This window comes from Cynocephalus volans, chromosome 4 (assembly GCF_027409185.1).
Source record: "Cynocephalus volans isolate mCynVol1 chromosome 4, mCynVol1.pri, whole genome shotgun sequence".
NCBI classification, from domain to species: domain Eukaryota; kingdom Metazoa; phylum Chordata; class Mammalia; order Dermoptera; family Cynocephalidae; genus Cynocephalus; species Cynocephalus volans.
The window spans coordinates 45,839,007-45,853,367 of record NC_084463.1 but is presented as its reverse complement, the minus strand read 5'-3'; positions in this window follow the sequence as shown (position 1 = coordinate 45,853,367).

Below are 14,361 nucleotides of genomic sequence, written 5' to 3'. Positions count from 1 at the left end.
TGCTTTCCAGCTTTTCTGTTCTTCTTGGTATAATATCCCTTCTATATGTCCTATCTTGGATAAAGAGGGTTTTCCTAGAGAATGCCTTTCTTCTGTGGCTGCAAATTCTGCTTGTCTCATAATGCCTAATCCTGTTCCTATTCCCCCTATGAGATCTCTTTTCAGTCTCTGTGGGGGCCAGTTCTAGTGTATCCACCACGAATGTTGCTGCCAAATTATATTAGTAGCCTCAGTGGAATTAGGATATATAGAATTGATCCAGAATCTCTGGGTGTCCCAAACCACTGTTAGGTGGGTGGATGTTACTCCCAAGTTGGCTTTTGTCTGGGTATTCCATAAAGCTTCCCACAGTTGACCTGATCTAACGGTCAAGTTTGTACTGTCAGGTATCTCTGCCCACCATGTTATTCCCATAAATTTATTTTTAAGAGTTTTATTATCCGGGGTCATGGGCATCCATCCACAAGTACAAGACTGAGGAGATTTTGAGCACATCATACTGTGGCAGAATACACATGAAGCTGCTGTCCTTTTCCCGTTATACCCAAGCAAAGTTCTAAGCCTCTGATCATTAGTTTCTATAGTAACACAATGCTCTTTCTGATCAGAATTCTCTAATAGTTTATCAGTGTCGTTGTTGGGCAAATACTCTTGTAACAAGTCATATTTTCTATAGCTTTTGAAGTAAAGGTATCCCAGGAAAGGATTTCCTTTAGTAAATTCAAAATTGAGCTGTTCCATCTGGTACCTTTCATTACATCATTGTCAAAATCACACCATACGATATATACTTTTCCCACAGGGAAATCTGTAAGATTGGCAACTTCCCCAAAATATTCTTCAGGCTTAAAAAGTGGTGGAGGGGGTGTCATACAGATAGAAAGGACCATGGGAAACAAGGTAGAATCTAAAAGCATCTTCTATTAATTACATTAAAACGATAATAATAAAACCGTTTATTTAACTTTCCTGAACAGGTATTTTAGGTCTTCCACTGGATTATAACTCCACTGAGGTTTGGAGCTCTCTGTTCCTGTATTTTCTTCAGCAGGTGCCTTTTTGACTCATGTGTGATGAACCCAGGGCTTTATACCTGAAAGCTTTAAGGCAGAATGGGTGGTTAATAAAACGTCATAGGGCCCTCCCCACTTTTCTTTTAGCTGTTGCTCAGGACCCTGTTCTCTCCAAGACTTCAATAACACCTTATCTCCTGGTAAGAAAAAAAAAAGGTGCAAAGGATCATCAGTGGGATAAGTGCACCTGGAAAGAGCAAACTGATGAATTAATAGCAAGTTTCATGTAACTGTCTTACATACCATTTCACTTGGATCTCATTTTCTAATTCTGGATTACTTAAGTATAACCTAGCTTGGAGAGGTCTCTCAAATACAATTTCAAAAGGACTCAATTTGAGTCCACTTCTAGATGCTACTCAAATATGGAGCACGGCAAGGGGCAATGCCTTATCCCAGGTAAGGTGGGTTTCTTGGCAGAGTCTGGTAAAGTCTTTTTCAAGATTTGATTCATCTTTTCAGTTTTCCCAGTGGATTGTGGCCTCCAGGAGGTGTGGAGCCTCCAGATGATCTTTAAATTTTTACTCACTGCTTGCAGCACTTCAGCCACAAAAGCAGGTCCACTATCACTCTGTATTGAGGTGGGCAACCCAAATATTGGAATTACTTCCTTTAATAGTGTTTTTATTACTTCAGTCACCTTTTCACTTCAGATGGGAAAGGCTTCTACCCACCCTGAGAAGGTGCCTACCATTACCAACAAATACCTGAAATCCCCAGCAGCTCTGGGCATCTGAGTGAGGTCTATTTGCCAGTCTTCAAAAGGACAAATGCCTTTCTATTGTACACCCTGTTTTATTGGGTGTACTTCTGTTTTAGGATGTTTTTTGGCACATATTTGGCATCCTCTGGTTACTTGCTGAATAATTTTCCTCATATGAGGTCCCTAAAGTTGAGGCTGCAGCCATTCTCTCAGGGCATCTCAACCATAATGAGTCCCCTCATGTAAATGTTTGATAATTAAATACACAAGTGCCTTAGGAAGCAAAATCATGCCTGTCTTATTTATTTTTCACTTCTTGGAATGATCCTCACATGTGAAACCCCATTCTTTGGCTTTTTCCTGATCCTCAATGGTGTATTGAGGTGTAAAGCTGGTGAGGTCTATGAGTAGAATTAAATCACCTACTAAGGGGGCTTGTTTAGCTGCCTCTTTGCCTGCTTTATCAGTGGCCCAGCTCCCTTGGGTTATCATAGAATATTTCTTTTGATGCCCAGGACAGTGCATGACAGCCACTTCTGCAGAGAACATAACTGCCTGTAGAAGTGTTAGTATTTCATTAGGGTATTTCACATCTTTATTTCCAGAAGTTAGCAGTCCTCTTTCCTTCCAAATGGCCCCATGTGCATGCAAAATCATAAAGGCATACCTGGAATTGGTGTAAATGTTGACTCTTTGACCTTGAGATAATTCCAATGCCGGGGTGAGTGCAATCAGTTTGGCTTTGGGGGCTGAAGTCCCAGTGTGGAGGGGAAAGGCTTCTATCACCTGATTAGCAGTGACAACAGCATAGCCTGTGCAGTGTTTACCTTCTCCCATAAAACTGCTGCCATCCATGTATAGCTCCCAATAAGGATCCATCAATGGCTGATCAGCAGGTCTCATCTACTAGAGTAAATCAAATTTAACACTTCAACACACTGATGCTGTAAAGGGAGCTCATCAGAAGAAGGCAGTAAGGTTCCTGGATTCAAGGAGGTAGTAACTTGTAGGCTAATGTTAGGATTATCAAGGAAGATTGTTTGATATTTTCCCATCCTTCCCACTGTTGGCCAATATCCTCCCTTCTGTTCCAGGAGGGTGAGCACTTGATGAGGCACATAAACAGCAATTGGCTGTCCCAACGTAAATTTCTTGGCTTCCTGAAGTATGTCACATGTTGTGGCCACTGCTCGTAAACATGGGGGCCATCCTTTTATAGTCTGATCTAATTGTTTGGAGAAGTAAGCGATAGGTTGTGGATTTTCTCCTACTGTTTGAATAAGAACTCCTAACCCCAGCCCCAGTCTCTCATGCACATATAACTTGAAAGTCTTTCTGGGGTTAGGAAGGCCTAGAGGTGGAGCCAACTGCAGATGTTCTTTGTGTTTCAAAGGCTTGTTGACATTCTAACGTCCAAACTAGGGGTTCAGAGTCCAGACATTTTAAGGCTTCATATAGGGGCCTTAGTATAAATCCATAGTTGGGGATCCAAATATGGCAAACTCCCATCATGCCCCACAATCCTCACAATTGGTGTTGGGTATTAGGGGTCCTGATGGCCACTATGCCCTGTTTTCTCTCATTTAAAAGTCTTCTTTTTCCTTTTTGTATTTGGAACCCCAAATAGTTAACCTTTTCCTTGCAAGTTTGGGCCTTCTGAGAAGATACCTTATATCCACACTTGGCAAGGTGGTGTAGCACTTCTATAGTATTTTTTAAAACATTTTTCATAAGTGGGGCTGTCTAGCAGTATATCATCCATATATAGTAGTAAAATCCATTCATCGAGTTGTAAAGGCTTTAAGTCATGAGCAAAAGCCTCACCAAACCGGGTAGGAGAATTCTTGAACCTTTGTGGTAACACAGTCCAACAATATTGAAAAATCATTTTTGTCTTTGGATCCTGCCATTTAAAGGCAAATAGCTGTTGGGACTTCTCATCTATAGGGATACAGAAAAAAGTATCCTTCAAGTCTAACATAGAGAACCAAACATAATCTCCAGGAATTGTGGTCAATAAGGTATATGCATTAGGAACAGTGCAGTGAATATCTTGTACTGTTTCCTTAATGGCCCGGAGATCTTGTTCAAACTGATATTCTCCCATGTGTGACTTCTTTACGGGTAATATTGGAGTGTTGTAAGGAGATTGACAAGGTCTAATTAGTCCATATTTTAAAAATTTCTGTAAGACTGGTTGAATCTCCTCTAAAACTTCTTTCCTCAATGGATACTGTTTCTTTCTTGGTATGGATGCCTTAGGCTTTAATTCAGCGGATAGGGGTGGGACATTGATTGCATAGCCTAGGATCCCATCTGCCCAGACTTGTGTACTCACTTTCTCATGGATTTCAGGTGGAAATGAGTCCATGAGTGGATCTTCAGTTTCAGCAAATAGGATGTGAAGTCGCAGAGCTTGTTCAGGAGACACCTGTAGTTAGCTGTTTATCTTCAGAAAAAAAGGTTACTTGAGCATTTAATTTGCAAAGTAAATCACAACCTAGCAAAGGAATTGGACATTCAGGCAGGTACAAGAAGCTTTGTCTTAAGGTTTTGTCCCCTAGATGGCACTCAAGAAGTTGCAAGAAGGTCTTTTGTTGGGGTTTGCCAGTTACTGCTATTATAGGCACAGATCGGTTAAAGTCCTTTGCCAACCTAGTGTTTAACACAGAGATCATTGCCCTCATGTTGATTAGAAAATTGACTAATTGATTCCTCACTGTCAATTGTACCCAGGGTTCCTGTGGGGAAACAGTGATTGGTTTGTTTAGATTGAGAGGAGCCCCTGGGCCTCTTTATTCCTCATCTGAGTCTCCTTTTTCCACCATCTGTTTTTGTACTCATTCCTTCTGTTTCTTTTCTTTTCCCTTCTCTAACTTTGGACATGAGATTTTCCAATGTTATGTTTACAGTATGCCCATTGATTGGCCCCCAAACTCCTTCTAGGGTCTCTTTTTCCCTCTCTCTTCTTATAATCTGCAGTCTCCAAAAAGATAATAGACTGTCTGGGTTTTTTAGCCTCTCTGGCATTGTAAACTTTGAAAGCAATATCCACCAGTGATGAGGGACTCATACCAAGAGTGCCATCTAGCTTCTGCAGTTTTTTCTAATGTCAGGGGCACTCTGTCCAATAAATGTTAAGTTGACTGTCCTCAAATTTTCTGGGGCCTCTGGGTCCACATCACTATACTTTCTATAGGCTTGATACACTGTTCTAAAAACTGTGCAGGTCTTTCGTTAGTCTCCTGTCATAACTCCTGGATTTTGTTTAAGCTTATTAACTTTGTTCCCCCTTTCTTTAAGCCAGCCAAAATGTATTGATGATAATGTGCCAGTCTCAGCATTCCCCCATTACTGGAATCACAATTAGGGTCTACCAAAGGCACAGCAGTTGTTGGGTCAGAGGTCCCATTAAGATCTTCCTGATGTATTTGTCAAGCCTCTTCAGTAGCCTTGTCAATAACTAGTCTCGTTTCATCGGCTGTTAACAATATACACATTAGGGACTGGATATCACCCCATGTGGGGCAGTGGGTATTGAACACAAGAGTGAACAGTTCTTTTATTTTCTGTGGGTCCTCCCAATATGGAGGATTTGAGTTTTTCTAATTCATCAGATCTGACATTGAGAACAGTGTATAAATCCAAAAATTACCAGCAGGTTGTCGCTGAGCATTTAGTCCCCCTGTGGGGAACTGCTTTAAAGAGAATTGCCCTGCTGCATATGAGCTTGCACCTGGACAAAATTGGGTGCCCTGGTGATCATGAAAGGAGAGACCATTCCAGCTTCCTGACTATACCTTGGGAGAGCACTGGGGCCAGACATCTCTGTGTCCTCATCTCCTGACAGTGGTGGAACTGGAGGAGCATTGAGGTGCCCTGGCCCCTGAGGTGCAGAATCAATTGGGGCAGGAAGGGCATTTAAGGTCTCTATTAAATGCTGGTCTTCAATTTCTTTTTCCTCTGAGTTTCCTAGCTGTAAAACAGTTTTCTGAGATTTCTTATCCTCTCTTTGGACCATGAGATTATTTCCTTCTTTCTTAGCATCCTGATTGTGGAGATGCATAAAGGCTTGGATATATGGGATCTGATCCCATTTTCCAGATCTCTGACAAAATAATTCTAATACTATACCATTTTAGGTACAGTAGTTCAGACATCCATTCAAGGGGCAACGTTTTTCTGAATCTGACACATACACTGGCCCCACGGTATTACAATAATATTTCATCACTTTCTTATTCATGGGGGTGTATGTATTCACCCATTTTGTGATTATGCACCCGAGTGGACTCTCAGTGGGGACTGATAGGTAATTCCCATATTACTCCACACCCTTGATCTTTAGTTCAAGTCTGGTGCCAACCTTCAACTTGCAGATTCTTATGATTAGCTGGGACACAAACACCACTGGATTTTCCAAATTAAAATACTTCACATGAAAGGCCCGAGCCTAACACTAAAGGCTAGTGGAGGAAGGAGGGGTAACGCAAGACAAGAAATGGGCAACTGACTGTGACTTTGTTCCAGGACCAAAAGTGTCTTTCTCAGAGAGCCGGTCCTTCCTTCAGTTTCCTAGTGAGTTAAAAACAGCTGTGGTTTGGCATTACCTTTTCTCAGTGACCCTAAGGCCAAAAGACATGGAATTAGATCTTGTGACTCCAAAGTAGTAGCACAAAGAACAGGCAGAAACAGTTTCCACATATAGATGAAAACACTCAAGCACGTGCACACATACACATCCCAATGAGATGTCTCAACTAACAAACAAATTCTTCAGGCAAAATTCTAACTTGCCATATTCCACACCTATGTTACCAATACCAACATTAGTCCTAACAAACAGCATGGAATAGAGGGTGTCTGTGGTGTGTGAAAGGACGAGTCGACACCAGTTGATGATCCACCAGAGAGGGCCTGTTTATTAGGCAGCACACACACACATATGTAGGGCTTTAAGGGGAAAGCTGATTGGCTTAAAATACAATCCCTACTTAGCATACCGCATGGGGTTTGGGCGGGAGCTGATTGGTGTGTAATTCGTGCCAGCGGGAAGGAGAATACGGAAGAGAAGGGCAACCAGCGCCATGATGGGGTGTGGCCAAGAAGGGCTTATGTGATCGGGGTGTGATCCCTTGGGGCATTTGGGTCCCTACAGTGTGCACACCAACAATAACTCACTGATCCAAGGATTCATCAATCCAGCTACAAACTCTTCTTTCCTCACCAACCAGGAGAAAACTGGCAGCCAGCAGCATGGTGGGGAGAACAGGAGAATCCACAGGGTTAAAAGGACCCTGGTGGCCACTTAGGAAAGTCCCAAATTCTCCATCATAGGGCTTGCTTACCAAGGGCAACAAGATCCCCATTGACAGCCCAGGACAATCTCCAAAAACGTGACTGGGTTAACCCACTGTGCTTCTGCAGCCAATTGCTCCAGCCATTGGGGTTCAGGGGAATGTCCAGGCAACTAAGGTGGCTCTCCTGGCTTCGCTCACCAAATTTGTTACCACCAGACCAGGTTGAGCTTGCCCTCTTGCATTAAACAAATGACTCAAAAGTCCAGAAGTTGGTGCAAGGGTTAGAAGGTTTATGGAGATAACTGGCATCTGGGGGATGACCAGGCTAAAATCACCCCTACTTCTTTTGCCTCTTCTGGGCATTATAAGGGAGAAGAGGCAGGAAGATGAAAAGGGTCTTTGTTCTAAAGAAAAAAGAGAGGGGGAGAGTCTGGGAGCAGCAGATGGTCTGAGTCAAATGTCAGGGTTCCATGTTGTATCAGAAACTTCAGTGTCACAGAGTCTGTGATCAACTTGTGGTAACATCAAGTCCTTGATGTTACCTCGAGTTTGGTGAACTTATCTCCTAGGGAGAGCTCAAGGAAAATAACCTCTGTCAAATATCATAAAAGTACTTGACTTGGATTTCAAATTAATGTGGATGCAGTTTTCCTTTAAGTAAGAGGGGGAGTTTACAACCAGCAAGGTTATCTTGCCTCTCTCTTATGTCTCCTCTTGTTTGCAGCCAATTAGAGAGGTAAGAAAAACAAGAAAGTTACTTTCAGCCCTTAATTGCAGGTGCACCCCTGTGAAGTCAACTGGCATAAGAGCTGTTGATTTCATCTCCTGGCCATCTCCTGATTCTTCTGCTAACTTCAAGGAATTGATAATTATCAGTTTCCAAGTTAAGGGCTGACCCAAATGTTCTGCTTGGTCTCAGTTATCCCAAAGATGGTTGATTTTCTGGCTAAGGTCCCTTTCAATGTGCTTTTATTTATTTGTATCTTCCTTAATTTCTTTCAGCAACATTTTGTAGTTTTCAGTGTACAAGTGTTTTGTCTTCCCAGTTAATTCCTAGGTATTTTATACACTTCAATGCTTTTATTTGTGGTATTTTCTTAATTTTCTTTTTAGATCATTCATATTAGTGTATATAAATGCAACCAATTTTAGCATATTGATTTGGTATCCTGCAACTTTGCTTATTTTATTTTTAGTTCCAATTGTTTGGGGGGTGTTTGTTTTTGTGTGTGCAGTCTTTATGAATTTCTACTTATAAGCTGATTTCATCTGTGAACAGGTATAACTTTATTTCACCATTTCAAATTTGGATGCGTTTTCCTTTTCCCAATTGCTCTGGCTAGGATTTTTAATTATAGTATTGAGTGGAAGTGAAAGCAGGTGTTCTGTGTTTTTTCTTAGGGGAAAGACTTTTTGAATTTCACTATTGATTATGATGTTTCTGTGGCTTTTTCATATATGGTCTTTATTATATTGAGATAGTTTTTTTCTAGTCCTAGCTTCTTGTGTCTTCTTATCATAAGTGGGTTTTGTATTTTATCAAATGCTCTTCTGCATTTATTGAGACACTTGGGGTGTTTCAGTCAGTTTGCTAATGTGGTATATTACATTGATTGATTTTCATGTGTTGAACCATCTTTATTTACATTTCAGGGATAAATATCATTTATTCATGGTGTATATCCTCTTAATATCTGCCAAATACAGTTTGCAAGTATATATTTGAAAATTATTGCATTTATATTCATAAAGACATTTGTCTGCAGTTTTGTTTCATGTAGTGTCTTTTGTTCTTGGTGTCAGTATAATTTTGGCCTCATAGAATGAGCTGGGTTTTTAGCTTTTTGGAAGAGTCTGAGGAGGATTGGTATTCACAGTTTTTAAAATGTTGGTAGATTTCACCAGTCAAACTATTTGGCCCTTGGTTTTTATTTGTTGGAAAGTTTTTAATTACCACATCAGTCTAAAACTACAGGTCTATTCAAATTTTCTGTTTCTTCATGACTTTGTCTCAGTACATTGTTTGTTTCCTGACATTTGTCCACTTCACCAGTGTTTTCCACTTGTTGACATACCCTGAGAGACTTCTTCAAATATGTCAGAGGCATACAGTTTAAGCAGCTGTGCTCTGCCGTTTTTATGCATGTGCTGTGCAGCTGTTGATGTGGTGGGAAGGTGTGGGGTGAGGAGAAACATTCTACAGATCCATAGTTTAGTTTTACATTTAGGAAGCCTGTGTCTCTGTGGCTTGACTTGCATAAGTCCTTCTCAGTCACTACCCTCCTCCTTTTGCTTAGTGAGACAGGAATTTTAGAGGGGGATGGAAGTAAGTGTTTTCCTTTCCCCAGATATTTAGTTCCTGGTAAAACCTCAGTTTGTTAGTCATTTGAGAAATAGTTGGGCTTTTTGGAAGGCAGAACTTGTTCAGAACAGAATTCTCTGGGCACATTCGGAAATGGCTACTTTCTCCTCCACGCCTCCCTTTGCTGAAAGGAGGAAGAAATTTTTTTCTAAGATCTTCACCGAAAGAGCTTGGTATTATTTCTAGCGGTAAATCATGTAAATTTGTGATTAAAAAATAAAAAAACCTTAATAAAAACACTAAGGATTTTAGCTCACGAACTTCAGCAATTCACCTATTATACTTTAGGTTTTCCTATACCTCTACTCTTCTTCCAGGGGTTTCTTATGGTTTCTGTTGAAGTAAATTATGGTTCTCTGTATGTGCCTCTGGGTCTCCAATTTGGGGCACTGGTTTGACCTGAGAACTCAATTCTGTAATGGATATAAGAAGAATTTAACTGAGAAAGATAGGAAAGGTTCTAGAACCTCTTGTTACTTGCTGGAGGGGGCTTGTCAAAGAACAAAATCAGTTGAATTTATTGTGATTTTAGAATTGGGTGACAAGTTGTTCCATAAAATAGAATTAAATGTTCTAATGAGCTGAGCAAAGAAGGTTGATTTTACAGAGAGCAAAAGGCAGAAGAAAGCAAAAACAAAAGAAATGAGTTGGTTATTTCATATTTACTTTCCTCATAAGGTGAGGATAGGAAGACAGAATAATAAAGATAAAACTATTCCTTTTGTGAAAGAATTAAAGGAGAGGAAACTTCATTATCATGGCTATTGAAGATTTAAATTAGCCTGTTTGAGAAGCTGCTGTTATCTCTTTCTCCTGATTTCAACCTACTGTGACCTGGAACTTAGCCACTTTGATTATTCGTCTGTTCTTGTTGGGCCAAGTACAGAAACTTAGTCCAAAACAATGGCCTCCTAAAATTTTTATTTAATGTTTCAGAGTGTGGTCTGGAGTGGAGAAATAAGCTTTGATGCCTGAGAGATCTGTCTGCAGTGCTCTCTAAACACGCTCTCATTCCTTCAGTCTTCCCGTATTGTGTTCCGTGTCTGAGCTTTCCCTAATGTAGTCTATCATGAATTTTGGCTTCTAGGAAAGTGCTGATGCTCTCGCTGTCCTGATAGTTCTTTCTGGTAGTTCAGAAATTGTTTGTCAAGTTATTTCTATGTTATAAGAAAAATGTAAAAAATTGGCTTTGAGGAAACATGACTTGCCCAGGCTGTCATTATTTGTGGATGTTAGGCATCCTATCTTTTGGCTAGTGTTATTCATTTTGGCACACTTAACTCAAAACAAGTGTTTGTTTACTCTTGAGATTATTTTTGTGGTACTGAAATTAGTTTGTTCGATCCTTGCTGTGGTATACTTTGCCTTAAACATCAATATATTTTTTATCCCCAACACAACACTTTCTGTGGATTATGTGATCCCTAAGGATTATATAAACAAGTGTTCTCCACTTAGTGTCAGTAATCTGTGCTTAATATCATGAATTCTGCAGGAATATAATGGAAGTCTATTTAATATTATTTAAAATTGGAAAATTAGATGGCATCACACTTCTACTCCAAACCTATGTCTTAAAATGCCATATAAATACAGTGCAATATTCACTTATAAGTAATAGACTCTTTGTGTTTTACACTGTTTTAAAAGTAAACAGACCTTTTTAAAGATGTTAAAAGAAAAGAAACAAGAAAACCTCAGGCTGGATAGTTAGCTCAGTTGTTTAGAGGGCAGTGTTAAAGCACCTAGGTCAAGGTTTCAGATCCCTGTACAAGCCAGTCACTTAAAAAAATTTAAAAAGAAGCAAATGAAAAGCTTACAACATAGTTTACTGGTTTGCAAACAATTGCTTTTTATGATTCCCCTGGCCTGTGTCAGTGCCAGCAACCTCACTTAAGTCTATCCAGTTGTCATTCATTGTGATTTTCAAAAGTTCTGTGTCATTATGAAGTTCTATTGATTGTATTTGGCATGTAATTTTAGATAATCTCTCTCAAATGATTTTGTCAGTAATGAGTTCTGAGGCTTATGTGCATCAGCTGGCATTTGCTAGGTCAGAAAACAACCAAAACTCAATGGCTTAAAAAAAGAGAGAGAGAGAATAAGAAGTCCTGTCTGTGCACAAAGCACACTCCAGAGTAATGGAAGAAACATCTGATTTACAATAATAGGGAGGACTTTATCACACTGTCTCAGCACTGGACAGATCGTCTAGGCAACAAACCAACAGAGCAACAGTAATCTGCTGTCACCGACAGGCCAGGCTTGGCTGCCCTCTCACATTAAACCAATGACCTGAAGGTCCGAAAGTTGGTGCAAGGACTGGAAGGTTTATTCAGATTACCAGTACTCAACTAAATGTCTAACCAAGCAAACAAAGAGAAAAGAGGAGCAATGGAGTCCAGTTTGTCCTAGTCCCAATCTGTGGGGCCAGCCTATTCCACTGACAGTAATTGATAAGAGCAGTTCTCCCCACTGTTGTTGGCATAAAGAAGAAAAGTACCGACGAGGTGTAAATCAGAGAAACAAAGCATAGCTGGGAGCCCTCCAGGGTGCACCTACTTAGTAGTGGATACAATCCAACCAAACAGCAGAAGAGGTCTCAGAAAATCAGGGAAAGGTAAAGAGAATCAAGCATTGCCTTGTCAGAATTTAGGTCAGGGACTCCAGGAGAGATCTATCAGCAGCAGAAACATGGGAGCAAAATAGTCCCAGTGGCCACTTGCCTTGCAGCTCGAGTCTTCTCTGGAGCCCAAAGATTTCCAATTTTCACCAGTGATTAAATTAGGCCCTCCAATTCCAAAGTCATAGAAATGAACAATGTACCCAGCAGTAAAGCAAGCAATGCATTATTAAAAGAGGAGATAGACTTATGCATGGGGGGGGGTAGCGACAGTAAAGCTAGCCTCCCCCAAGGGGCACTGTTCAGAGTCTTTTATAAGGAAAGGAGTTAAGGGGTGCAGGCAGCATCACTGGAGTTTGTCCATTCTGTTCTTCCTGGTTGTGTCATTGGTGCATGCTCAGTAGGTCCAAAATAGAAGTGGTGTTCATCATTGTCACCCGAGGAGGATCATTGTAGCAGTAACCTTAATGCTTTGTGCACAGGTGGGAATTCCTAAAGTTATCTTAAGGTTAATCTGTAACTTTTACAATTATTGTAAAACAAGTCTTGGGGAGGGGTTTTGCAACTCAGTAAATATCTCTCCTCTCTTACCTCAGTCTATTTTGTCAGGACAGCCTATGGGGTAATAATTTGCCATGGGGGGGGTCTCATGACTGAGGAGTGGAAAATTAACAAAGTGTCCTCTGCAGGAAAAATGAAGTCAGTTTTGTTCACAGACCTAGCCTTACTCTGTTTCACTATAAGATGGAGAGAAGAAATCTATGGTTTTTATAGAGGGGAGGGAGAAGAAGGGGGGAAGGGAAAAGGGAGAGGATGGGATAGGGGAGGGGGGAAGGGGAAAGATTGGATAAGGGGCATAAAGAATAAGTATGATTTGTAACAGTGAATATGCTAATAAAAATTTTTTAAAAGAAAAAAATTATATATGTGTATAGGGTCTAGATTTCAGAATGTACAAAAAACTCAAAAGTCAATAATAGAAAGACAATAGATCAAAATTTTAATTTAATTTTATTTTTTATTTTATTTTAATTTTAAATTTTATTTTGTTGATATACAATGTGGTTGATTATTGTGGTCCATTACCAAAACTCCCCTCCCTCCTCCCTCTCCCCCCTCCCACCCAACAATGTCCTTTCTGTTTGCTTCTCGTATCATCTTCAAGGAATTGTAGTTGTTATGTCTTCTTCCCCCCCACCGGTTTTTGTGTGTGTGTGTGTGTGTGAACTTATTTATTTATTTTTGGCTCACACAAATAAGTGAGAACATGTGGTATTTCTCTTTCTGTGCCTGACTTGTTTCACTTAATATAATTATCTCAAGTTCCATCCATGTTGTTGCAAATGGCAGAATTTCACTCGTTTTTAGAGCTGAGTAGTATTCTAATGTATAGATATACCATATTTTCCGTATCCACTCATCTGATGACGGACATTTGGGCTGGTTCCAACTCTTGGCTATTGTAAAGAGTACTGTGAGGAACATTGGGGAACAGGTATACCTTCGACTTGATGATTTCCATTCCTCTGGTTATATTCCCAACAGTGGGATAGCTGGGTCATATGGCAGATCTATCTGCAATTGGTTGAGGGAACTCCATATCATTTTCCATATAGGCTGCACCATTTTGCAGTCCCACCAACAATGTATGAGAGTTCCTTTTTCTCCGCAACCTCGCCAGCATTTATCGTTCAGAGTCTTTTGGATTTTCGCCATCCTGACTGGGGTGAGATGGTATCTCATTGTAGTTTTGATTTGCATTTCCCGGATGCTGAGTGATGTTGAGTATTTTTTCATGTGTCTGTTGGCCATTTGTATATCTTCCTTAGAGAAATGCCTACTTAGCTCTTTTGCCCATTTTTTAATTGGGTTGCTGGTTTTTGTCTTGTAAAGTTGTTTGAGTTCCTTGTATATTCTGGATATTAATCCTTTGTCGATGTATATTTTACAAATATTTTCTCCCACTCTGTTGGTTATCTTTTAACTCTGTTAATTGTTTCTTGTGCTGTGCAGAAGCTGTTTTGTTTGATATAATCCCATTTGTTTATTTTTCCTTTGGTGGCCCGTACTTTTGGGGTCATAATCATGAAGTCTGTGTCCAGTCCTATTTCCTGAAGTGTCTCTCCTATGTTTTCTTTAAGAAGTTTTATTGTTTCAGGGTGTATATTTAATTCTTTAATCCATTTTGAGTTGACTTTAGTGTATGGTGAAAGGTATGGATCTAGTTTCATTCTCCTGCATATGGATACCCAGTTCTCCCAGCACCATTTGCTGAAGAGGCAGTCTCTTTCCCAGTGTAT